This window comes from Chiloscyllium plagiosum, chromosome 37 (genome assembly GCF_004010195.1).
Source record: "Chiloscyllium plagiosum isolate BGI_BamShark_2017 chromosome 37, ASM401019v2, whole genome shotgun sequence".
Lineage (NCBI taxonomy): Eukaryota > Metazoa > Chordata > Chondrichthyes > Orectolobiformes > Hemiscylliidae > Chiloscyllium > Chiloscyllium plagiosum.
The window spans coordinates 8,270,230-8,294,973 of record NC_057746.1 but is presented as its reverse complement, the minus strand read 5'-3'; the positions used below and the strand labels follow the sequence as shown (position 1 = coordinate 8,294,973).

Here is a 24,744-nt window from a genome sequence, read left to right as displayed (position 1 = left end):
CCGACAGCCTCTGCTCCCAACTTATGCTCCTCAGATCCTGTCTTACAGCATCGTAATTACCCTTCCCCCAATTGTAAAACCTACCCTGTTGCACGCACCTATCTCTCTCCATAACCAAGGTGAAAGTCACAGAATTGTGGTCACCATCACCAAAATGTTCACCCACTAACAAGCCCATCACTTGTCCCGGTTCATTACCGAGTACCAAATGCAATATGGCCTCCCCTCTGGTCGGACAATCTACATACTGAGTTAGAAAAGCTTCCTGGGCACACTGCGCAAACACCGCCCTGCGCAAACACCGCCCCATCCAATCTACTTGATCTAAAGAGCTTCCAATCAATAAATGGGAAGTTGAAATCGCCCATGACTCCTGCCCTGTGAAGAGCAGCGATTGCTGAAAAAATAACTGTGCGCAGATTATGAATTACAAATTCACCAACTGTTAATCCAAATCTAATGAATAAACAGATATGAAATTTTGTAAACGTTACAAGCTCTATATCCATCTTTATTAACGTACAGATAATAAATTGATGTAGCCATGTCCCACAACGTATCCTAACCTTGCTGGCAGATTAATCATTACCAAACTAATTATTTGAGTTGACAAGATATGTCTTTAGGGCATTTTATTGAATTAACATTGTTGCTCCTTCATGAAAACTGTTCAATCTGTTTGTCTTCAATGGGATGTTGCACATTGTAAATTTAGCACCATACATATCCAACTAGCTGTGACGATTTTCTCACTTGCAATCTATTTTTACATTTACAAACTATATTGATTGGAATTGTCCCCTCGAAATTCACTGTAGATTAACACAGTGCAGGTAGACCGCAGCAGTTCAAGATAACAGCTCACTACCACCTTCTCAAGATCAACTGGATCAGGTAATAAATGTTGACCAACCAGCGAAACCGCCATCTAACAAATGAATTAAAAAGACATCTGCATCAATGGACAGAACAGAAATAAGGAATGTCATAGAAGTGACGGATTTCATGGTGTGTACTGCTGTGGTCCTAGTTCCCACTGCAGTCAGATATTTCACTTCATTCAGATCTCCACAAATAGTTAAGTTCTGTCGTCTGATGTATTCCTACTTATACAAGACCACTGAGGTTGGTTGCTCCTCTCTAGTTTGTAATGACCAGTGTTGGACTGTGGTGGACACAGTAAAAATCACACAACACCAGGTTTTCGTCCAACAGGTTTAGCTCTAGCTTTCAGAGCGCTGCTACTTCATCAGTTGGTTATGGAAAACAATAATCAGAAACGCCTGATGAAGGAGCAGTGCTCCGAATGCTAGTACTTCCACTGTTTGGAACCATATTTGGAAGTTTGACTATAATCTGGTGAAATGTGATTGCTAGCTTTGTCCAGTTAGTAACTCATACTCAGTGTAATTTTCCTTTGAGAGATGCTCCCGGTAACACATGGATACTAGGGTTAGTTGTTCCTCTTTGGCCAGGAACACATACTCGGGTAAGTTCTAATTGAGGAGAAAGTGAGGGCTGCAGATGCTGGAGATCAGAGCTGAAAATGTGTTGCTGGAAAAGCACAGCAGGTCAGGCAGCATCCAAGGAGCAGGAGAATCGACGTTTTGGGCATAAGCTCTTCTTCAGGAATGAAGAAGGGCTTTTGCCCGAAACGTCGATTCTCCTGCTCCTTGGAAGCTGCCTGACCTGCTGCGCTTTTCCAGCAACACATTTTCAGCTAAGTTCTAATTGATAAAATGCAGATTTACAGTGAAAGATATTCCCAATAAAACTTGTGATTACAGTCATTTCCTCTCATAGCTCCACACTTACCACAATGCTGCAATTACAGATACACACAGAAAAGCAGGCATACTGGGTCAGTAGATCATATTTGCTCAGTTACCCATGATCAGTACAACGCTTCAATGACGCATCCTCCCAGTTACATGAGACCACAGCAATCAGCGGGTTCAGCCTGAGGTTCATGATCGCCATTCAATACAATTCCACGATCAGTAACACCTTCACTCAGAGTGATTCCTGGAAATCGGGCTCAACAATACACAATATTCCAGTCAATCCCTGGAAAATGCAGAGAGCCCCGGGAACTACAGACAAAAGTCTTATTTTCTCTCAATTGAGGAATTACACCACAAAGTTAGTTTGAAACTATTAATAGCATACATTTTGTCACACATTAGGAACTTGCCCTGCCCCTGCTAGTGACCAATAAGTCAAGGGTTAAATGTAACCATTATACACAGCTTCCCACATCAGTGAGTCAGATGCTCTGGCGAAGTAGCTAATGAACTTCAAGAGAAGAATAAAAGACTCCAAGAGGGCTCATAACACAATGCTAGTTTCCACAACAGTCAGCCTTTTGCATTGTCCTAACCCCTGGCATTATGGCAGTAACGCATATTCTCTGAATCTTTCACAGTCTTACAGGATAGCAAATGAAATTACTTTGATATCTTGCCCCCATTAACTGTATTTGCCCTCGAGTGAACTGTATTGAAATTGAAGAAACAGGTCATTATTGCATCAAAGAGTTTGATCCACTGTGTTACTCCCCTGACATGAAACACACTATGCCAGATATGTCCAAGCCAGCAGGGTTGATGCAGCAACCCTGACATTTACAATGTGCTGTGGGAATGAACAGCTCCGTGTTATCATTACTGCAAACATTTACCGCAAACATTTACTGTAAACAAGATAGGGGTAAGGCTCCATGGGGAGTGGGGGGTGGGGGGTAAGGTAACTGGGAAGGCCATAGGTAGATGCTGGTGGGAGGTGATAGTGATAGTTCAGAGGAGAGGGTGGATCATCTAGGAAGGAAGATGGACAGGTAGGAAAGTTTAAGATGGCAGTTAAATGAAGAGTTGGACTTGGGATGAGGTGATGGAAGGGGAGATGATGAAACTGGTGAAATCAACATTCATCCCGTGTGGTTGAAGAGTCCCAAGGTGAAAGATGAGGGTTTCTTTCTCCAGATATTGGGTGGCTTGGATTTAATGGCTGTATGAATCCCAGGACTTGCGTGTCCATGGTGGAGTGGGTGGGGCAGTTGAAGTGGTCAGCCATAGGGCGGTGGGGTTATTGGGTGCGTGTGGCCCAGATATGTTCCCTGAAACATTCCGTGACTTGGCGTCCTAATTCCCCAATGCAGAGACCATAACGAGAGCATAGTAGATGGAGTATTTGGATGTGTAGGATAATCTCTGCAGGTTGTGGAAGGCTCCTTGAAGGTCTTGGTTGGTGGTGGTGGCAAGGTAAGGTGGATTGGTGGGTAGCGCCTACCTAACAATGGAATGGTGGAGTCAATGGCCTCTGCAGAATGCTGATCGGGGCGGGGAGCGAAATATATCTCTGGTGGTGGAGACTGTTTATAGGTGGCAGAAATGGTGGAGGATGATGGGTTGTATCCAGTGGTTGGTGTGCTAGAAAGTAAGGACCAGAGGAACTCTATCCTTGTTGCGCTTGGAGGGTTGGGTTCGAGGGGGGAGGTGGAGGAGATGAGATGGGGATTATTGTTGGGCACATGAGAGTGGAAATTGCTGCTGGCAGTTTTATCCCTCAATCGTCACAAAACTGTCGGGGTTACTGAGCTCCAAAATGTGACTTCCAATAAACCACCACACCTTGATGCAGCGATTTAAACGACATGAAGCCTTTCAGCTGAGCAGAAGCAGCTGACCATACTGAGCTGTCCTGAGTGGGGTCAGTTCCCTGAATGGCAATTCTCATCCAGCACAGGGTGTAGACATCAACAACTTCCCTCAAAGTGACCACAGGCAAACAGGCATTCCCACTTACCCCCACTGTCTGGGCATTCAGAGGGCAAGGAAGACGTGACAACATTTCTAAGATGCAGATTGGCTCAAATCGACCAGTGAGATATTGAACTGCATCAATATGAGTACAGTAAATCGCATTATAAATATCTTTATAAATCTGTCCCTGTGGTGTAAACCACAATCACTGTTCAGACTGACATCCCGTGTGACAATCGGTGCATTAATGTCCCATGCCGTGAGGCAAAGAGCACCATGTAAACCAGGGTGGACAGATTCTGATTGCAGTGTACTGCTGGTGGACTGTGAATAAATTGGTGACCCTGACACGATTCCCAGCTCACCATGCCCCTCAGTGCTGAATGGCAAGTTAAAGGGAGATCAAAACAGCAGGGCTGACTTACACTGGAGGTTCTTGAGCCTGACGAAACTCTTGGAGCAGCACAATATCAAATGTCCTAAATCGCACATCAGTCACCCCAAACCAACTTGTATTTCATCAGAGGAAAAGTCCTTCAGTACCACCCAATCTCCACTGTTCTGAGGCATCTGGACCAGGTACAATAACAGGAAATTCACAATGTTAGTGGAGAACTGCACTCCGTGGTGTAACACTATTTTATCACATTGAAAACAATAATCAAAATCATAAATACATATCTAAATTGGTACCCAAAGACTAAATGACAATCCCAAATAAATTCCCATGGGAGCACCTTCACACAGACGTGTATTGTTCAGAAATATCAAAGGATAACAGCAACAGAGGGCAAGGTGGGAAACATCTTGTTTGACAAAGATGTTTGATCCTCTGTGGGAGAGCTGTTGCCCCAACACTCCAGATCTCAGCCTTTGTCCGATTAAACTGTGTACTGTGCATCTTTTTACAAACGCTATAACATACACGCCTTTTTGGGAATCAAATAATTCAACAATAAACATCATAATTGGAACCCTGTTCTCAACACCCCGCTCCTAGCGATCTGTCCTCACAAATATCATGACCCCAACACATCCAGTCACTGACGAAAACATACAGGATAGTCAAAGCTATTCATGCTCACCCTCCCTGATCACTCCATAACGGCCTGCCCGACTCACCCATTGCCCACCTGTTGTATCTGGGCTCCTATTTGCAGAGAGCTGCCTGAGCAAGACCCACCAACACAATCCCTTCACATCAAGGAATGGGAAGCACCAGGTATCGCAAAGTGGTGAGTTGTTACAAAACTCATCTGTCCAATAGCAGGCTTTGAACTCCCACAGAGAGAGAATGGTCTTGCTAAACACTTTCTGGACCAGCCAGGGCCGGTGCTCAGCAAAACCCCATCAGTGTGGCCTCAGTGCAAACCCATTCTGCACAGTATAGAGCAACAGGCAACAGTGGACATCACTGAGGAGCCTCCTAATCAAACAATTGTTCACTTTAAATTCAGCAAGTGAGGATAGTATCGCTGGGCATCAGTATTTGCCTTGCCAAATGGAAATAAAGTAGTCATCAGTCATAGAGTGGTCAAAAGTCTACTGCACGGTGGCTCAATGGTTAGCATTGTGCCTCACAGTACCAGGGTCCTAGAGTCGATCCCAGCCTCGGTTGACTGTCTGTGTGAAGTTTGCACATTCTCTCTGTGTCTGCGTGGGTTTTCTCCGGGTGCTCCGGTTTCCTCCCACAGTCCAAATATGTGAATTGGCTGTGCTAAATTGCCCCATAGTGTTCGGTCAGTTAGTCAGAGGGAAATGGGTCTGGGTGGGTTACTCTTCGGAGGGTCGGTGTGGAGGGCCTGTTCTACACAGTAGGTAATCTAAAAAAAAGTACAACATAAGTTGGTACAGGCCTTACCAGGAAAACCGACGATGACAAGGCTGGTGTAATACACTTTAGAGAGCATTAGCCTCTCCGTTCCTGCTGCTGGCATTCTGTCAGGATTGGAGAAATCTCTCGGAATTGGAGATGACACAGCTCCAGAGAATCTATTTTATATTGTGTGGTATCTCCACTGGGAAACTGTGATTACATCTTCAATTTTTAAAAAAATATTTTGAACAAACAGATTACGACAACAGGTTTATTTTAATGATGTGATATCATTGAGATTTGCCTCTGTAATGATTACCCGAAAGGATGGATTAATATGATACTGTTAAGTCTGGAATGTTAGTTGCAACTTGTCTTCAAACAATAATACTAGAGTTATTTCACACACATGGTCAATCCTATCAGTACCTAAATATCTTCTGATAGTCTTTTCAGTGAAGCCCTTCATTTTGCTGAATTTATTCAGTTATTCAGTGCCTTATGTTGTACAGCTCCTTGAGAACTGTTGTACTGCACACTGTTATCCCACTGCTTTCCTTATTAGTTTAATGTTACAACACACTGGGAAATTCTATCTGTGAATGAACACGTGCCTGAAGCTGATATTGACCACAACAACAGCTGGAACTTACACGAGATAATATTTTATCAAAATAAAAAGATGAGAAATAAACTAATTCGGAACCTTAATTGTAAAACCATAGAATGATAGAATCATACGGAAGAGATGGGTTTGCTCATTCCATCGAGTTTGTACCTCCAAAATTCCTATAATAACTGCACCGTTCCGAATTTCCAACACTTAATAGTCAATAGTCATGAATATGATGACATTTTAATGTGCTAATCCAAGTCCTTTGTAAAGGGTCTGAGGATTCACACCTCAGTTACCCTCCTGAGCAGTGCAGTGCGGACTCCTACCATCCTCTAGGTGGCATCTTTACTCTCAACCAGCTCCTTTCAACTGCACATTACACCACCTTCTCATTGGCCCTTCAACTGAGGGGAACAACTGTTTTTTTATCCCCCTCAACATGCTCCTCATAGTCTTACATATTCGGATCTCTGCTCGGAAGAAAGCAATGCAAGCTTATCTAGCCTTCCTCTTCACAGCTTATATGCTGCACCCATGCAACGTGCGGGTGAATCTCCTTTACACTCCTTCCAATAGGATCGCATTCTTCCTATTGTGCAGTGACCAGAACTAGACACATACCCCAGCTGTGGATGAATCGAAGGCAAACAGTTCCAACAGAACCAGTCTGCCAATATAGAAATAGAAAGAATGCTGTTAATCAGGAACAGAAAAAATGAAATTGCTGAGAAAGCTCAGCAGGTCTGGCAGTATCTGTAAATAATCAGATATAATGTTTCGGGTCTGGTGATCCTTCCTCAGAACTGATGCTAGGTTTGAACATGTCGGTTTATACACAGAAGGCAGAGTGGAGCAGGGAGTAAGGAGTAAATGGTAGTTGGGAATAAAGTACAAAAATGAGAACTGATCGATAGACAATGGTAACAATCAGGCTAGGAGACTGAATAGCTGTTAATGAAGACTGTTAGTGTTTAACAATGGGTAGTGTATAATGGTAGGCTGTGTGATAACAAGGCCTGTTGTATGGAGTAGGGGTGAGGACGTTGGAGCGTTCAGGCCTTAAAGTTATTGAATTCGACATTGAGTCCGGAGGGAAACAGGGTAACCAAGTCGAAAATGAAATGTTGCTCTTCCGGCTTCGCTGGAACGCTGTTGCAAGCCTCAGATAGAGATATTGGCCAGGGGATAGGGTGGTGTGGTAAAGTGGCAGGCAGCTGGAAACTCAGGGTCTTTTTTTGTGGGCAGAATGCAGTTGTTCTCCGAAGCAATCACACAGTCAGTGTGAACCCAATGTAGAGGAGACCACATAGTGAGCAGTGAATGCAGTGGCCTAGATTTTGGAAGGACAGGTAAAATGCTGCTTCACCTTGAAGGTGGGTTTGTGCCCTTGGATACTATGGGGGAAAGGAGGTAACTGGGCAGGTGTTAGACCTTTGGCAGTTGCAGGGGAAGGTGGTGTGGAGTTCTGGGAGGCTGTTGGGAGAGAAGGAAGAGTGAACCAAGGTGTCCCAGAGGTTAATATCCCTCCAGAAGGCAGACAAGGGAGGAGGGGGGGCATATGTGTCTGCTGGTGGCATCTTGCTGAAGCTGGCAGGAAAAGTGGCTGATGATCTCCTGGACGGCGATGTTGGTGGGATGCTAGGTAAAGACAAGGGGAACTATGTCACGGTTGTAGGAGGAAAGAGAAGGGGGTGAGGGTGGAAGTACGGGAGATGGGTTGGACGCAGTTGAGGGCTTTGTCAAAAACGGTACTGGGGAATCCTTGTTTGAGGAAGAAAGTGGACATTTCGAGGCTTCTTTGTTTAAGTTGGCCTCATCAGAACATACAACAGAGATGGAGGAACTGGGAGAATGGAATGGTGTCTTTCCAGGAAGCAATGTGTGAGGATATATAGTCCAGTTAGCTGTGGGAGTCGATGGGTTTATGGTGTATGTTAGTGACCAGTCTATCTCTGGCAGTAGAAACAGAGATGTCGAGGAAGTTAGGAGAGGTGTCAGAGAAAGACCGAGTCAAAATGATGGCTGGGTGTAAATTGGAGGTGAAATCAATGACCATTTCCAATTCCAGATGAGAGAGGAAAGCAGCAGCGATGAACTGAGCGGCATCTCTCAGATGCCTCCTTCTCTGTTCCTCTGGACCACGCCCAACACCACAACGCTTTCTTTGATATATTGTAATATTATCAGTTCAAAGTTTGTGAGAAGATTTGTAGCTCGGGTGCTTGTTGTTGTGGTTCTGTTTGCCGAGCTGGGAAATTCTGGTGCAGACGTTTCGTCCCCTGTCTAGGTGACATCCTCAGTGCTTGGGAGCCTCCTGTAAAGCGCTTCTGTGATCTTTCCTCCGGCATTTAGAGTGGTTTGTCTCTGCCACTTCCGATTGTCAGTTCCATCTGTCCGTTGCAGTGGTCGGGAAATAGGGTCCAGGTCGATGTACTTAGTGATTGAATCTGTGGATGTGTGCCATGCCTCTAGGAATTCCCTGGCTGTTCTCTGTTTTGATTGTCCTATAATAGTAGTGTTGTCCCAGTCGAACTCATATTGCTTGTCATCTGCGTGTGTGCCTACTAAGGATAGCTGGTCGTGTCTTTTCATGGCTAGTTGGTGTTCATGGATGCGGATCGTTAGCTGTCTTCCCGTTTGTCCTATGTAGTGTTTTGTGCAGCCCTTGCATAGGATTTTGTACACTACATTGGTTTACTCATAACAGCACACATATCAACAGCCACTCTCAGACAACAACGCACCAGAACGAAGGACCCGATACCCAGCATGAGCCAATATACCGACCACTGCAACGGACAGCTAGAACTGACAACCAGAAGCGACAGATATAAACCACTATAAATGCCGGAGGAAACATCACAGAAGCGCTTCACAGGAGGCTCCCAAGCACTGAGGATGTCACCTAGACAGGGGACGAAACGTCTGCAACACAAATTCCCAGCTCGACGAACAGAACCACAACAATATTATCAGTGTTTCTTCATTAATTAATCAAATATTTGTTTCCAATATCTATCCTTCTCTCATAATCCCCTGATCTTATTTAACTTTTCTCTTCCCTGACTTGTCTGTTTCCATTTCTGTGCAAAGGTTATACATCATCATCCATTATAAATCCACCAACTCCCAGTTATCTCGAATATCCTTCCTCACATCCTGCACCCGGTGAGGATTCCACTCCATTCTCCCTGTAACTCCATCTACATCTGTTCTGATGATGTCAACTTGCATCCCCATGTATCCAACACAAGCTCATTTATCATCAACTGAATTTCCCCCCTCCTCCACTCTGATATTCTCATTGAATCGACAATGGACGTGATAGGGTTCAGCTGAGAACTTAAAAAAGGTGGCAACCTCACTGCTAGTAATTTACTGTTAACGACCAAATCCTCTAAACAAACAGAACAGTAGGATGTGAGACATGCCTGAGTATTAAAACAATAGGACTACTTGGGGATTCCATCTCTCAAATGCCAATTAGTATATGAACAGATTGAAAGACACTGAGAGCACACAGTTCTTGAATTGCATTTAACCAATCTCTTTAGCAGGCAAGAGTCCATCAAGACGGAGAGCAATTCTAGATTTAATTTAATGAAGTGAAGCTGATCATGTGGACGAATTGCCAGAGACGGACTATTTTTAAGCCTGTGTCAATACATTTACATTTCGCGTAGGACCACCAGTGTAAAGCTTTGATGTTTAGCGTGGACAAATCTTATGAATCTAAGAGATTATCTGGCAAAATTGGACTGGACGTGGATATTTTAACCAAAAAAAATGACAGTGGGAGGAGAGGCTGCACTCACTACACCCGGATTAAGGGGCCAGTGGAATCTCTGTTTGAGAGAGAAGTCTGGACAACCGAATCAAACCACTTAAATGACTTTATATAACTGATTATACAGTGGCGACATGAGCGCGCAATACTTTCTATCGTATTGTATGCTAAGTCTCTCGGTGCTTCAGTACCATTGTAGATTGAGGGGGATGTGTAGGTACACGATGTTAGCTCTTCTAATCGTAGGATTCTGTCAGACCCTGGTTTGGTCGTCTTACTAAGTGATAGCCGTTCCAGCAAGTACAAATTCACAAGTCATAGAAATGGATGCCTGCAGCCAAGTGGATTGCGCAGATGTAAGAAGTCAGAGGCAATACTGTAACTTATAGGTACATCTTAAGTTCTACGAAAAAGGCCCCCAAAGATGGTGGTGGTGGTGGGGGGTGGGCATGTGGTAGGGTTGATGAGACGACAGTGTCTCTGAGAGAGAAGTGTAAAGGATATCTTTGGGATGGGGGATGCAAAGGATGGCAGAGGCAGGAAGACCGTGAAGGTGATCTCTTGATTAATCCACTCATCACAGTACACCGGGGCCCCTTCCGGCCAGCTCTTGACTGTCCCGATAAAAAGTGCAACCCGATATACTTAACAATAAAGAAAACCTCATAGCATGAAGCGTTTTATGGGGGAGAAACCTATCAGGTCCAATTAAACAAAACATTTGGGATAGAGATGAAAGCAGGCGGGAAGGATTTATTGGGCTGTTGTTTCAATATTCAGGTGGAAGACGGAACCCGAGCAGAAGAAACGAATAGTAAAACCCCTCCCAATGACCGAAGGTGATAAAAATTGTAGATTTAAAACAGACCATTGAAGTAGAAACAGGATATGGGGATACAAATGCCTGGGCTGAATGGGTAAAGTGCACTGTGAAAAGTCTGAATAAAAGCAACTGTTATGCATGTGTCTCTGGGCCACCAATGGCCCAAGTAGTCCCCTTTCCGCTTAGGTCGAAACGAGACAGGAGGGGCATGACATGCATGATAGCCCTGTATCAGGATGAGACCGCATGGAATAATAAGAATTGTATGCCTCTTCCATTATTGTTCCCTCCCTTAAAGAAGAAAGATTTTAAAACACCCCCCCACACACACATGTTTTCTGCCATGGTCGGAAATCACACATCTTGTGTAAACAGACGGGGATCAAATCGATCCAGATCCTTGGGGGAGCTGAAATCATGTACCAAAATTGAGTACGTGACGGAAACGGACACGGGAGGGAACTACTCAGCATTAAGGATTCCCCGAGCCGACCTGTGGTGGTACTGCGGAGGGAAAATATTGAGACCCACACTACCTCCAGATTGGAGGGGCATGTGTGCGATTGTGCAATTGGCAATTCCGTTCACCCTGGCATTTGGAAAGGAAAAGACAGCAAAGAAAGGGGGACGGAGTAAGAGATCATTATTGGATAAATCATTTGATGATCGGATATATCTGGACACTATAGTATTTCCAAGAGGGGTACCCAATGAGTTCAAGGCTCATAACCAGATCACAGCATATTTTGAATTGGCTCTCTTCTGATGGGTAACGGTCAACAAGAATGTGGACTGGATAAATTATGTTTTCTGTAATCAGCAAAAGTTCATTAATTGCACAAGAGACACAATTAAAGGCACAGCCGAGCAAATTGATGCAACCAGTAATCTGGCCTGCGGGAAGAGCATGGCCCTCGATATGATCCTCGCAGAAAAAGGGTGTGTGTGTGTGTGTGTGTGTGTATCACCTTTATTCCAAATAACACAGCCCCAGATGGGTCTATTATTCGGCCCTTAACAACACTGGTGGAAGAACTAGCCGAAATTTCAGGAGTCAACACATCACTCACCGGGTGGCTAGAGTGGTGGTTTGGAAAGTGGAAGGGTGTGGTGGACTCCGTCCTTACCTCTTTAATCGTGGTGGCAGGAGTACTGACCACAATAGGATGCTGTATCATATCTTGCGCAAAAGGACTAACCCAAAGGCTGATTGAAATAGCTTTGGCCTCACAAATGCCCCTAAAGCACAATCAGGGAGAAGGTCTCTACCTGTTGAACGAAGGGGGCATGAGTGACCTCGGGGAGGTTTCCAATTAAATGAAATTTCGGGGATGATGCTCGCCAACTTGGAGGCGACATATGAGGGAAATGCAAAGACAACAAATGTTAATAAACATGGGAAATTGTGAGATATGGCTAAAGTAGTGTTGCTTCTGCAGCTGAAGACCAAATTACATAATTGCTTCTGCAAAGCACTGCTGTCTCTTGGCACCTCCTCACGGTCCAGGGGAGACGGTAATGTCAATTCTCCAGTCTCCTGACATCTCCTCCCAGTCCAGTGGAGACTGTAATGTTTATCATCAGTCTCTGGGCACATCCTCCCAGCCCAGGGGAGAGAGTAATGTCAATCCTCCAGTCTCCTGACTCCACCCCCACCGCCTGAGGGAGACTGTAATGTCTACCGTCCATTCTCCTGACACCTCTTCCCATTCCTGGGTTGACTGTAATGTCAATCCTTCAGTCTCCTGCACCTCCTCCCAGTCCAGAGGATACTGTAATGCCAATCCTCCAGTCTCCTGGCCCCTCCTCCCTGTCCTGGGGAGACTGCAATGTTAATCCTCCAGTCTCCTGGCCCCTCCTCCCAGTCCAGGGGGGACTGTAATGTCCATCCTCCAGTCTCCTGACCCCTCCTCCCTGTCCTGGGGAGACTGTAATGTCCATCCTCCAGTCTCCTGACCCCTCCTCCCTGTCCTGGGGAGACTGTAATGTCCATCCTCCAGTCTCCTGACCCCTCCTCCCTGTCCTGGGGAGACTGTAATGTCCATCCTCCAGTCTCCTGACCCCTCCTCCCTGTCCTGGGGAGACTGTAATGTCCATCCTCCAGTCTCCTGACCCCTCCTCCCTGTCCTGGGGAGACTGTAATGTCCATCCTCCAGTCTCCTGACCCCTCCTCCCTGTCCTGGGGAGACTGTAATGTCCATCCTCCAGTCTCCTGACCCCTCCTCCCTGTCCTGGGGAGACTGTAATGTCCATCCTCCAGTCTCCTGACCCCTCCTCCCAGTCCTGGGGAGACTGTAATATTTGAGCCAGTGGCTCCATAGTTTCTCCTCTCGCTTCACTCAGAATCCTCGGGTGTATCTAATCCTGTCCTGGTTTCCCGCTAACCCCGAGGACCAACATTATTTGGGCAGTTACATGGACAGGAAAGTTTCCCTGTTCACTACCGTATATCTGCACATTAACAGTTTGCTGATAAATATTTAAGCTGTTTTCTCACGTTCACTGGAAAGATTTAAAAATAGATTCCTCATTCCCAAGCGCGAGGCCCTTCCCGCCGCGAGCTCGCGCAGTGTCCACTCAACGGCCGCGCCTCGAGATTCTGTGTGAGGCCTTAGGGCGGGGCGTTACTCTACATCCATTTCCGATTGGTCAGGAAGTCAGTCAGTCTCCTGGTTATGGCCAATAGGAATTGAGGTGCCGCCCTGGGAACATCGCCTGAAGGTGAATGCAGGAGAAAAGAGAAATCGCTTGAGAAACTCGGCATATTTGGCAGGATCTGTGGAGTTAAAGCAAAGGTAAAGTTTCGGATTCAGAAATTTGGTATATATGCTGAAGGGATCGGCAGGGGTGGGGGTGAGAGCTGTCACTGCTGCAGTAGGTGAAGGTGGAGCTCAGGAAGAGAGAGAAGGACAGTCAAACAGAGAAAGAGCTAGATCACTGTGAGGCAGGGAAAAGAATAGCTGATAATGGGACCGGCTGTGCCTGAAGCAGCCCATGTCAGGACAAGGGCCTGGGCTGCGGGGAAAGGACATTGCACAAGGTGCTGAGCCTTTAAAATTGTTGAGCTTGATATTGAGCCCTGAAGGCTGCAGGCAAAGTGAGCATGTTGTGTTGTGTTCTAGTTTGTGCTGAGTCTGCTGGAGCCCTGCAGCAGGCCCTAAATCAGATGCTGGGGACAGGGAACACGGTGTTGTGGGCAAGTGGCAGCAAAACCGGGAAGCTCGGCCTCATTCCTCGAAAACATGGGTGTCTCTACAAAGGGGTGGCACAGTCTGTGTCCCGTCTCCCTGATGTAGAGGAGAGCACAATGTGAGCAGTGAACACCGCGAACTCAGTTCAGCGAAGTGCAGAGTCCAGAGTATGGTGCTGCAAAAGCACAGCAGGTCAGGCAGCATCAAAGGGGCAGGAGAACCAAGCAAAAGCCCTCCGCCTGAAACGCCGATTTTCCTGCTCCTCTGATGCGGTTTGAGCTGCTGTGCTTTTACCAGCACCACACTCTCGACTCTGATCTCCAGCATCTGCAGTTCTCACTTTCTCCTGAGCAAAGTGCACGTAAAGCGCTGCTTTACCTGGAAGGTGTCTAGGGTCTTGGACAATGAGAAGGGACGAGGTAAACGGGAAATCTGTAATTGTATGGGAAGATGTCATGGGAGGTGTGTTGGAAGTGGAGATGGAGTGGACCAGGGTGTCACTGATGGCACGGTCCCTGCAGGATGCTGACAAGGCAGGGAAGGGGAATATTTGTTAAGTGGTGGCATCTCACTGGAGGTGGTGGAAATAGCAGCCAATGATCCTTTGGATGCAGATAGAAAGCATCCTATCCGGTTGCATCACAGTGTGCCGTGGCTGCTGCTGTGTCCGAAATGGCAAGAAACTGTAGAGAATCATGAACACCGCCCAGTCCATCACACAAACAAGTCTTCCACTTAAAATTCCCGCTGCCTCAGGAAAGCAACCGACATCAACAAGGACCCTTCACGTCCCAATTACACTATATTCCACCTGCTTGCATCAGGCAAAACATATTATATTGAATTGAAATGAATTGAATTGAATTTATTGTCACATGTGCCGAGACACAGTGAAAAGCTTTGTTTTGCAATCAGATCACACAGTTAAGTAGCATAGATAAGTAAACAATAGGTAAGCAGCGGCAAAAACAAAAACACAGACACAGGCGAATGTTAAGAGTTTGTGAGTCCAATCGGTATTTTAACATCAGTAGGGTAGAAACTGTTTTGAAACCGGCTGGTGAGTGTGTACACGTTTCTGTACCTTCTCCCCGATGGTAGAGGTTGAAAAGCGTTGCCAGGGTGGGATGGATGGTGGTAGCCTTCCCTTGACAGCAGGCCTGGTAGATGATTCTATAGACAGGAGGTTGACCTTTGTGATTGTCTGGACCAAGCTCACCACGCTCTCTGCCTTCGATCTTGAATGGTATAGTTGCCGTACCAGGTAGTGACACATCAAGTCAGGATGCTCTCAATGGCACACCTATAAAAGTTGGCAAGGGTATTTCCCATCATGCCAAAATCCCTCAGCTGCCTGAGGAAGAAAAGACGTTGTTGGGCATTTGCAACCAGTGCGTCCACATAAAGTGTCCAAGAAGGCTTGTTGTGGATGACCACTCCCAGGAGCTTGACATTGTCCATGCAGTCCGAAAGTCAGCAGATTAGATTAGATTCATTACAGTGTGGAAACAGACCCTTTGGCCCAAAACGTCCACACTGGCCCTCCGAAGAGGAACCCATCCAGACCCATTTCCCTCTGACTAATGCACCTATGGTTAATTTTACATGGCCAATTCACCTGATCTGCACAGCTTTGCACTGTGGGATGAAACCGGAGCACCCGGAGGAAACCCAGGCAGATATGGGGAAAATGTGCAAACTCCATACAGACAGTCACCCGAAGCTGGAATTGAACCTGGGTCCCTGACGCTGTGTGGCAGCATTGTTAACCACTGAGTCACCACGCCACCACATAACATGCGCAGATTCAAGAACAACATCTTCCCTACTACTATGAAACTTCCAAATTAACCTCTCAAATGTTAAATTTAATGTTAATCATACTCACAGTGCACCTTCTCTCTGCAGCTGTAACATTGTATTCTTCCCTCTGTTCTGTTATCCTAATACACTTTGTATGGTATGGGAGGATCTGCCTGTACTGCACACAAAACAAAACTTTTTTATTGTACCTGTGTACATGCGATGATAATAAATCAAAGACGGTTGGTGCCAGTGGAATCCACATTTAAGTTGAAAAAGTGGATCTTTCTGAGGCCCGGCTGGGATTGACAGGGCCTTATCCATGTCCCATCCATTTCCTGCACTTCTGCCGTCACCATTACCTTCTCTTCCCTCCCACAACATGGATAGGATCCTTTTGGTCCTCGCTTTCCATCCCATATGTGTCCACATCCAAAAGAGCGTATGCTACCTTTTCAGTCAACTGCAGTTGCCCCCTGTCCACTGGCCAACAGAACACAGTGTAAGTTACTTGCCTCTGGAAATATGATACAGTAATAAGGACTGGGGCAGAGGGAGGTTCTCTCAAAGGACAGTTCTCATCAAGCAGATTTTGTCAGCAGCACCTCTCATCAGTTGGTCCCCAGAGAGCGATCTTCATTGAGCAGTCCTCACCAGGCAGGTGAAAGATGGACCAGAAGAAGAAGAAGACCGAGAGAAGAGTTCCCTACCACCTCGATGAGAGACCAGGTCCTGCCTCCTATGCTTTAATGAAATTGGAACATTTCATATTGATAGTCTGTTTGTTATCTGGTGTCAGTAGTAATACCAATTGTCACTGTTGTGCACTTTCTCTATCTCATTCTTCTAGAAAGGATGTTGTGAAATTTGGAAAGGCTCAGAAAAAAATTACATGGATGTTGACAAGGTTGGAGGATTTGAGTTATAGGGAGTTGCTGAATTGGCTCGGCCTGTTATCCCTGGAGAGTCGGAGGCTAGAGGGGTGACCTTATAAATGTTTTATAAAATCTTAAGGGACATGGACAGTGTAAATAGATGAAGTGTTTTTCCTTGTGGTGGGGCTAGGGGGGAAAGGTTGGGGTGGTGGTCCAGAACCAGTGGACTTAGGCTTACAGTGAGAGAGAAAAGATTTAAAAGGGACCTATGGGCCAACTTTTTAACGCAGAGTGTATAGAATGAGCTACCAGCAGAAGTGGTAAAGGTTGGTATAATTGCAAGATCTAAACGGCATCTGGATGTGTGAATGAATAAAAAGGGTTAAGAGGTATATGGGCTAAGTGCTGGCAAGTGGGACTAGATGAATTTAAGATATCTGAAGGACATGGGTGATTTGGACCAAAGGGTCTGTTTCTGTGCTGTACATCTCTGTGACTCTATAATTAGTGCATCATACTGAAACTGATGCTTTGCAAACTCAATGAACAATGAAAAAATACTTACAAATTGCTGTCTGCCTGTTTTGGGTTTCTGTGATTACAAACACCCCAATAAAAATCAACAATAGCGTATGATTTGGAAGAATTGTGTTTAATGTGAAGTGAGGCCTTTCTTGCCACTCACACCATCAAGTCACCTTTACCAAGCAAATCCTGGGGGATGAGATGAGATTATTACTCGTAAATGGCGAGAGACCTATTGGGGATTATTGCTCGTTACGATGCTCATTATTACTTAACCTTGCCTTATTAATACACAATATCCTATTTTACCACTTGCCAAATGGAAACGAGGTGTTGAAAACTTTTGACATAAAAGTTAGTGATTCCCTGTGACACCAGCTCGCCGCTTACTTCTCTGGACATCTACCTTGGATACTCAGCATCACCATCTCAGGGTTTGCTCAATTGGCAACGGCCACATGCACCCCATGTGTATGGACACTGACATGCAACATGTGGCATCTGACATGTGCTAACCTTTCTGCATCTTCGCAGCAAAGCAAAAAGCTTCTTACCATACATGATCAGAGTGGTGCTGGAAAGCACAGCAAGTCAGATAGCGTTCGAGAAGCAGGCAAATCGACGTTTCGGGCAAAAAGTTTTTCCTGTTCCTCGGATGCTGCCTGACCGGCTGTGCTTTTTCAGCACCACTCTAATCTTGACTGTAATCATCAGCATCTGCAGTACCCACCTCCGCCTTCTGACAATACATGTTTGTACCGCCAAGCTGCTAGGACAATTTGCACAAAAGAACAAGTACCCAGCTCACAGACTAGATGAGGCTGCATCTCTGTTGATACCTTCATGCTCACTTTTGTGCCGCCCTGTTGTGTTGCTTTGCCTTTTTGCAATTTGGCCCCTCAGATAGACCTTAAAGATCACAAAAGTTTGTCTTGCTGTGCTGTTTAGTCAAAGTATCTTCGGCTGCAACTGTAGGGAGAAGACACGGGGAGAACGTGCAAACTCCACACAGTCAGTCGCCTGAGGCGGGAATTGAACCCGGGTCTCTGGCGCTGTGAGGCAGCAGTGCTAACCACTGTGCCACCGTGCCGCCCATAAATGAGGCTGCATCTCTGTTGATACCTTCATGGTGACTTTTGTGCTCCCTGTTGTGTTGCTTTGCCTTTTTGCAATTTGGCCCCTCAGATAGACCTTAAAGATCACAAAAGTTTGTCTTGCAGTTCAGTTTAGTCAAAGTATGTTCGGCTGCAACTCTAGGGAGAAAAGAGTTAGCGTTTCTGGTGACTTTGCATCAGAATGCTAAACATGCTGTATATTTTACAAGCAGTTGGTCATGCTTCAAAAACTGATGCTTCAAAAACGTGTACAATAAGTCAAGGGCAGTACCTGATATCTGTCCAGCAGTTTGGATGTGGTTAGAGAGCGGTCAGGCCAACAACAGTCAGAATAAGGGTTTTGCACATCTTTAGTTCCTTCCAGTGGGTCATAGTCTGCCTTCTCGATCCAGGTGCAACCTGTCGTGGAACGCAGTTGAGGAGCTCTTTCCCAAGATAAGTTTGTCACGAGAATCGAGCTTCATCTGTCCTTGGGCTCCATTCATGAAAAGTCAAGAAGGATGATCAGAGCTGCTGCTACAGAAGGGAACATGGGAATTTAATTGTGGGATTATTGTCAAGAGGCTTTGATGCAAAGGGAACTACAATGCTGAAAGGGGACAATCAATATATTAGGTGGGGAGATGATATAGAGTGGAAAGAGATTATGGGAGTTCAGGGGAAAGACGTGGAATCCAACGTGAATGTCTGGCTAACCACTGAGCCATTGGTCTGCCGTTTGTTTGAGAATACATCAAAGACTGTGAATCTCTCACATTGCACAATTGTTTCATGCGTCAAAGCATTCCTTGCAGACAGACAGTACTTTGTCTCATCCTTTGCAGTGTTGACCTTGAGATATTACCTAAAGAGATGGACATGCCCATGGTTGACCAGCTCCACCACTGGTCTGATTAAAGAATTTGGAATACATTCTTACGTATTACTGGCCAGAGTGTATCACAACAAAATTGTAAGTTCCAGAATGTGCAATTAAAAATGCATCTCCTTACACGATGGTTCACTCGGAAACATCTGAGCACAATTGCTGTGGAAATACACCTTAATATATTCACTCTGTCTCATGAAATATACGCAAAGTCAAATCATTTCCACATTGCAGAGGGAGAGGGTTATTGATTTTAATTAACATCCTGGTTTCCATGGGGAGAGAGGACACTACTAGACCTGGCATGTTTTCTTCATATGCCTGGAGTTGGAGGGTGGTAGAGTGGTAAATAGACAGGTTAAGTGGGGACTTGGGAAAATGCAAATCTGCGGTGTCACCTGATGGCTGTTTAACTAAAGCAAAACGACTGAGTCTGAGACTCACTGCACATACTCCTAGCTCATCAGACCTGACCAAAAATTCCCAATCGCAGCACTACCCTTGTATTGATCAAGATTTTCTAATCAACTTGTTCAGTGATGTTATTTCACACTACTGAAACCATTGGGAGTGGAAACCAAACCCCTGACTCAGAGTTAGGGTCACTACCACTGTGCAGCAAAAACCTTCTTTGAATTATATGTTAGCTCAGTTAGCTGAACAGCTGCATATGCGATGCCAACAGTACAGGTCAACATCAGCTGAGGTTACCATGTCTTCTCAGTCTAACCTTTCCTTTAATTTCAAAACTATACTTTATTCATCAAGAAAATTGTGTACAGTTTTGGTCACCATGTTAAACGAAAGACCTCATTCAACTGGAAAGAGTGCAAACAAGATTTACGAGGATGTTGCCAGGCCTAGTAGGCCTGAATTACAGGAAGTGGTTTTCCAGGATAGGACTTTCATCCTTGCAATGTAGGAGAATGAGTGATGATCGTATTGAGGTCCATAAAATCATTAGAGGCATAGATAGGACGAATGCATGTCGTCTTTTCCCCAGGAATGGGAGTTGAAAACTAGAGGGCAGAGGCTTAAGGTGAGAGGCGAAAGATTTAAGAAGGGCCTGAGGGGGCAACTTCTTCACGCAGAAAGTGATGGAATAGGCTGCCGGAGAAAGTGGTTAAATATGCTGGTACGATAGCATCATTTAAAAAGATTTGGACAGGTACACGGATGGGAAAGCTGAGAAAGATATGGACCAAAGGTGGGTAGTTGGAACTAGCTGACTGGGCACCATCGTCAGTATGGATCAGTTCGTGCTGAAGGGCATGTTTCCATTCAGTATTACTCCATGATTTTAATACCTTTATAGATATACGTAGTCACAAACACAGTTCAGTTCTGTACATTAACCATTTTAACGAAACAAACATTGGAGTTTGGTCATCTAACAAACAAATCAAACGTATCTCTTTCTTGTTTAAGATAATACTTCCATATAATTAAGATACTGGGAAGGTCCAATAATGCGACAGATCTACATTTATCTTTGGCAGGAAGACTTCAAACAATGGTCTTTCCCCATTGCGACTTGATGGCAGCTGACTCAAACTTTAATTTGTCACTCAACACATATTCCTGGATCTTCGAATGTGCTAGTCTGTAACATTCGGTCAGGGTCAACTCCTTGTTATGGAAGACCAACAAGTATCGGCAGACCAAAGAATGTCTTTCTCTGAGTTGATGGTTCTCCAGGCGCAATCAGTGTTTGTCTTGGTGTGCATTCAAGGGAACAGACTGGAGAGCACCGTGTCCTCTGTAGTGGAGCTACTTGGGATGAATGCGACAAATACCACTGCATCTTTCTCTAGACATTTTGTGCAAAGACACATTTCAGAAGGAGGTGTGCGACATTCTCTATCCCTCCACAGCTGCTTCAAGGGCAGAGTGCAGTGGCGCAGGCTGACTGGGCATACAAAAAGGATCTCGCAGGTCGTGCTCTTCTCATCACCAGCCAAGCAATGAATTGGTGATTATTGGAAAGTTCTGTGTGAGGTTATGTGAGAAACTATGCATGTCAATGTCTGTATATGTGGAACTGTTAGTGTGCGATTATGTGTGTGAGCATTTATTTGTGTACGTCTACGTGGTTGCCTGTGTAACTGCATGTATGAGTCCACGTGTGACTATGTGAGTCTGCATGTGTTACTGTGTGTATGTGTGTGTGTGTGAGCGAGAAAGACTTTGTGCGTGTTTCTGTGCATGTGAGTGTGTTTGTCAATATGCAATCGTGTGTGTAGATCTGCATGTTTGTGCATTTGAGTGTGTATTTACCTGAGCATGTATGTCTGTGTGAGCCTGTGTATGTTACTGTTTGACTCAGAAGTGAAATAGCCCTTCATGTGTATCATAGATTCTGTCTATGTTGTGGTTCTGTAATTATTGACTGCAGGACGGTCTGTGTTTTCATGTAAGGAGCTTCTTTCCATCAGGCAGCTCAAAGTGCCGCAGAAAAGCAATTTAGGATGAGAACTGACCTGTTCTTAGTTCTAATGTTGTTGGTGATGGTGCAGCTAGGCACTGCTGACGAATTTGTGAAATAATATATTTTCTTTGAACATGAGTCCATCTCGCCTGAAACAGACTTCACAAGCATTTAGAAGGGCAGACTGAAGTCACTCATTCCCCTGAAGACCAAGTTCCATTCCTTTGGTTTTAGCTGACAAGAGCCTAAAATCAATCAGTTAATATGTACAATAATTGCTCGTGAGATGCTAAGCCACGTTTACTGTACAACCCTGATTTCCCAGATGGCATTTAGAAATAAATCTGGAGTCACATGTAAAACAGACCAGGTAATTTTCTTCGCTGAGGGCATTAATGAAGGAGCTATTCCCTCGTTTCACCACACCAACGGGTCTGGATAGTCAACAGCATTTATACATCTGACATTACACTTTTTGAATATGATTCAATTTTAACCATCGCCATGATGAGATTGGAAAGTGGTCCCTCGGTATATGAGCTTGATTGTCCAGTGATAGTCGCACCCAATCCACCATCCAGTCAATGCACATTTGGTGAACTATTGCAGACACTTCCCATGAGTGAACAACCCACTTCTGTTCTGAAAGGTTTTGTACTTTTGATTTCGTTTGGAATAAATAAACAATAGATTGTACCATTTTAAACCATCCCATGTCAACCTGTCCTTGATCACATCATAGTTACAATTGGCAAATTGTTCTTCCTGGGCATGTCCTGTGTTCATTATACACCAGTTTCTCATCACGGACTGAGAGAACATTCATCTTTACAGTTCCTGTGTCCAGGTAACGGGATTGGTTGTAAGTTGCGGCCCCTGACTGCAGGCATCAATGAACTGCTCTTCTTTTTGTTCCAGGTGTCTGTGTGTGTTTGAGAGAGAGAGAGAGAGAGACGGAGAGAGCGAGAGAGAGAGCGATAGAAAGTGGCCAGCAGAGGGAGAGTATGAGTGCGAACTTGTGCCTCGTGTTTGATGCGTATTGTCAACTTCTATACTCAATGTCTTGACTGATGAAGGCCATTGCACTAAAATCCCTCCTCACTGCCCCGTCTACCTTTGACTGCACTTTCTGAGAACAGTGCACCTGAACTCCAAGATCCCCCTGTTCTACTACACTCCTTATGGCCCTGCCATTCTGTATGAAACCCCTATCTAGATTTGACTTTCCAAAATGCAAGACCTCACACTTATCTCGATTAGACTACATTCTCTACTTCTCAACCCACTTGCCCAGCTGATCAAGGCCCTGCTGCAATTTCTGACAACCTTCATGTCCATGGTACCACCTATTTTAGTATCATCAGCAAACTTACAAATCATGCCTTGTACATTCTCATCCAAATTATTGATATAGATAACAAACAATAACGGGCCCAGCAGCGATCCCTGAGATACACCACTAGTCACAGGCCTCCAGTCCGACAAGCATCCTTCCACTATGACCTTCTGCTCCCTACCGTCAAACCAATTGTGTATCCAACTTGTCAGTTCCACGGATTACCTGCGATTCAACGTTTCAGAGCAGCTTATCATGTGAACCTTATCAAAAGCCTTACTGAAATTCATATAGAACACGTCTACAGCCTACTCATCAACCTTCCTGGTCACTTCAGCAAAGAACTGTCACAAATTTGTGAAGCACAATGTCCCAAGAAGAAAGCCATGCTGACTACTCCTAATCAACCCTTTTCTTTCCAAATGCATAGATGTCTTATCCCTCAGAATCTTCTCAAGTATATTATCCACCACTGATGTTAAGCTTATTGGTGTTTAATTTCATTCACTCACAGGATGTCAGCTAAATTGGCTGTCCAGCATTTATCCCCCATTTCCCATCGCCCTTGAGAAGCTAGTACTGAGCCATGTCATTGAAGTACTGACAGAATTCCAGAGTCAAACTGAGTTTTTGGAAAAATGGAATGTAGCAGAAATTAAACTGCTGCTTTCTCTGTTTCTGCTCCAGGTTTAACATTTGACCAGTTAGTTTGTGCTGAGTCTCCTCAGTCTATTTTATAAATAACATCCACTCGCATCTCACAGTATTTCAGTTCTGTAGCTTTGTCTATCTCCCTGAACTACCTGCATCTTCCAAAAGACAATTGGCATGTTATCTGCAAACTTCGAAGCTCTGTCCCCTGAACCCAAGTCCAATTCATTAATATAGAACAGAAAGAAGCCTTGCATGACTGCGAGTGTGGATTTTAGATTATATTCCCGACAGCGTAGAAACAAGACCTTCGGCCCAACAAGCCCACACCGACCCTCCGAAGAGCAACTCACCCAGAACTATTTCCCTACCTTTACCCCTGACTAATGCACCTAACACTATAGGCCATTTAGCATGGCCAATTCCACCTAAACTTTAGACTGTGGGAGGAACCCAGCGCACTGATGGAAACCCACACAGACAGAGGGAGAACGTGCACACTCCGTGCACTGTTTTCCCCAGAACTATGTGGGTTTCCTCCCACTGTGCACAGATGGGCAGGTTAGATGGACTGGCCACGGGAAATGCAGGGTTACAGGGATAGGGCAGAGGGTTGAGCCTGGGTAGGATGTTCTTTTGAGAGTCAGTAAGGACTTGTTGGGCCAAATGGCCTGTTTCCACACTGTAGGATTCTATGATTCCTCCAGTCTTTTTATATCTTACATCACCCCTAGCAGTTACCTTGTGCCTTCTTACCTGCTTTCACTGTCATGTCCTTCAATTTTGTTGAAGGTGGAGGCCGATAGATATTTATTCAGCTTGGGAGAGAAGGTTAGTCCTCTGGGACAGATGGGAATGTGGATCTGATGTGACACTTGAATTGAGGCTAGACCAGATTCGAAGGGTCGAATATCCCTGTTCTACCCATGTCTCCGTAATAGCCACAACAGCGAAATCCCAGGTACCAACCCACGCTGCAAGTTCATCTACCTTATTTCGTATACTTCTTGCATTGAAGTACACACACTAAAAGCCACTTTCCTGTTTACAGGCACCCTCCTTTGAAATTGATGCCATGTTCTTAACCTCCCTACACTCCAGGTCCTGCACCCTAAAGCTACAGTCTAGGTTCCCATGCCCCTGCAGAGT

At 45.1% G+C, this 24,744-nt stretch overlaps 2 long non-coding RNA genes across 3 annotated transcripts in view; one reads left to right on the top strand and one right to left on the bottom strand.

Moving 5' to 3' along the window:
* LOC122541289 overlaps positions 1–13,388 on the bottom strand; it is an 18,591-nt gene extending 5,203 nt beyond the window's left edge. The window contains exons 1-3 of one of the 2 annotated variants that reach the window (XR_006309557.1): positions 13,301–13,388; positions 4,187–4,331; positions 450–928 (exon numbers count right to left, since the gene is read on the bottom strand). This is a non-coding gene — a long non-coding RNA (uncharacterized LOC122541289). Of the gene's footprint in view, positions 1–449; positions 929–4,186; positions 4,332–13,300 lie in introns of those variants that run through there. The other variant, XR_006309556.1, reaches the window with a different exon arrangement.
* Positions 13,389–13,511: 123 nt separating this feature from the next.
* The window catches only part of LOC122541287, a 19,487-nt gene continuing 8,254 nt past the window's right edge, over positions 13,512–24,744 (top strand). The window contains exon 1 of the long non-coding RNA XR_006309554.1: positions 13,512–13,598. This is a non-coding gene — a long non-coding RNA (uncharacterized LOC122541287). The remainder of the gene's footprint in view (positions 13,599–24,744) is intronic.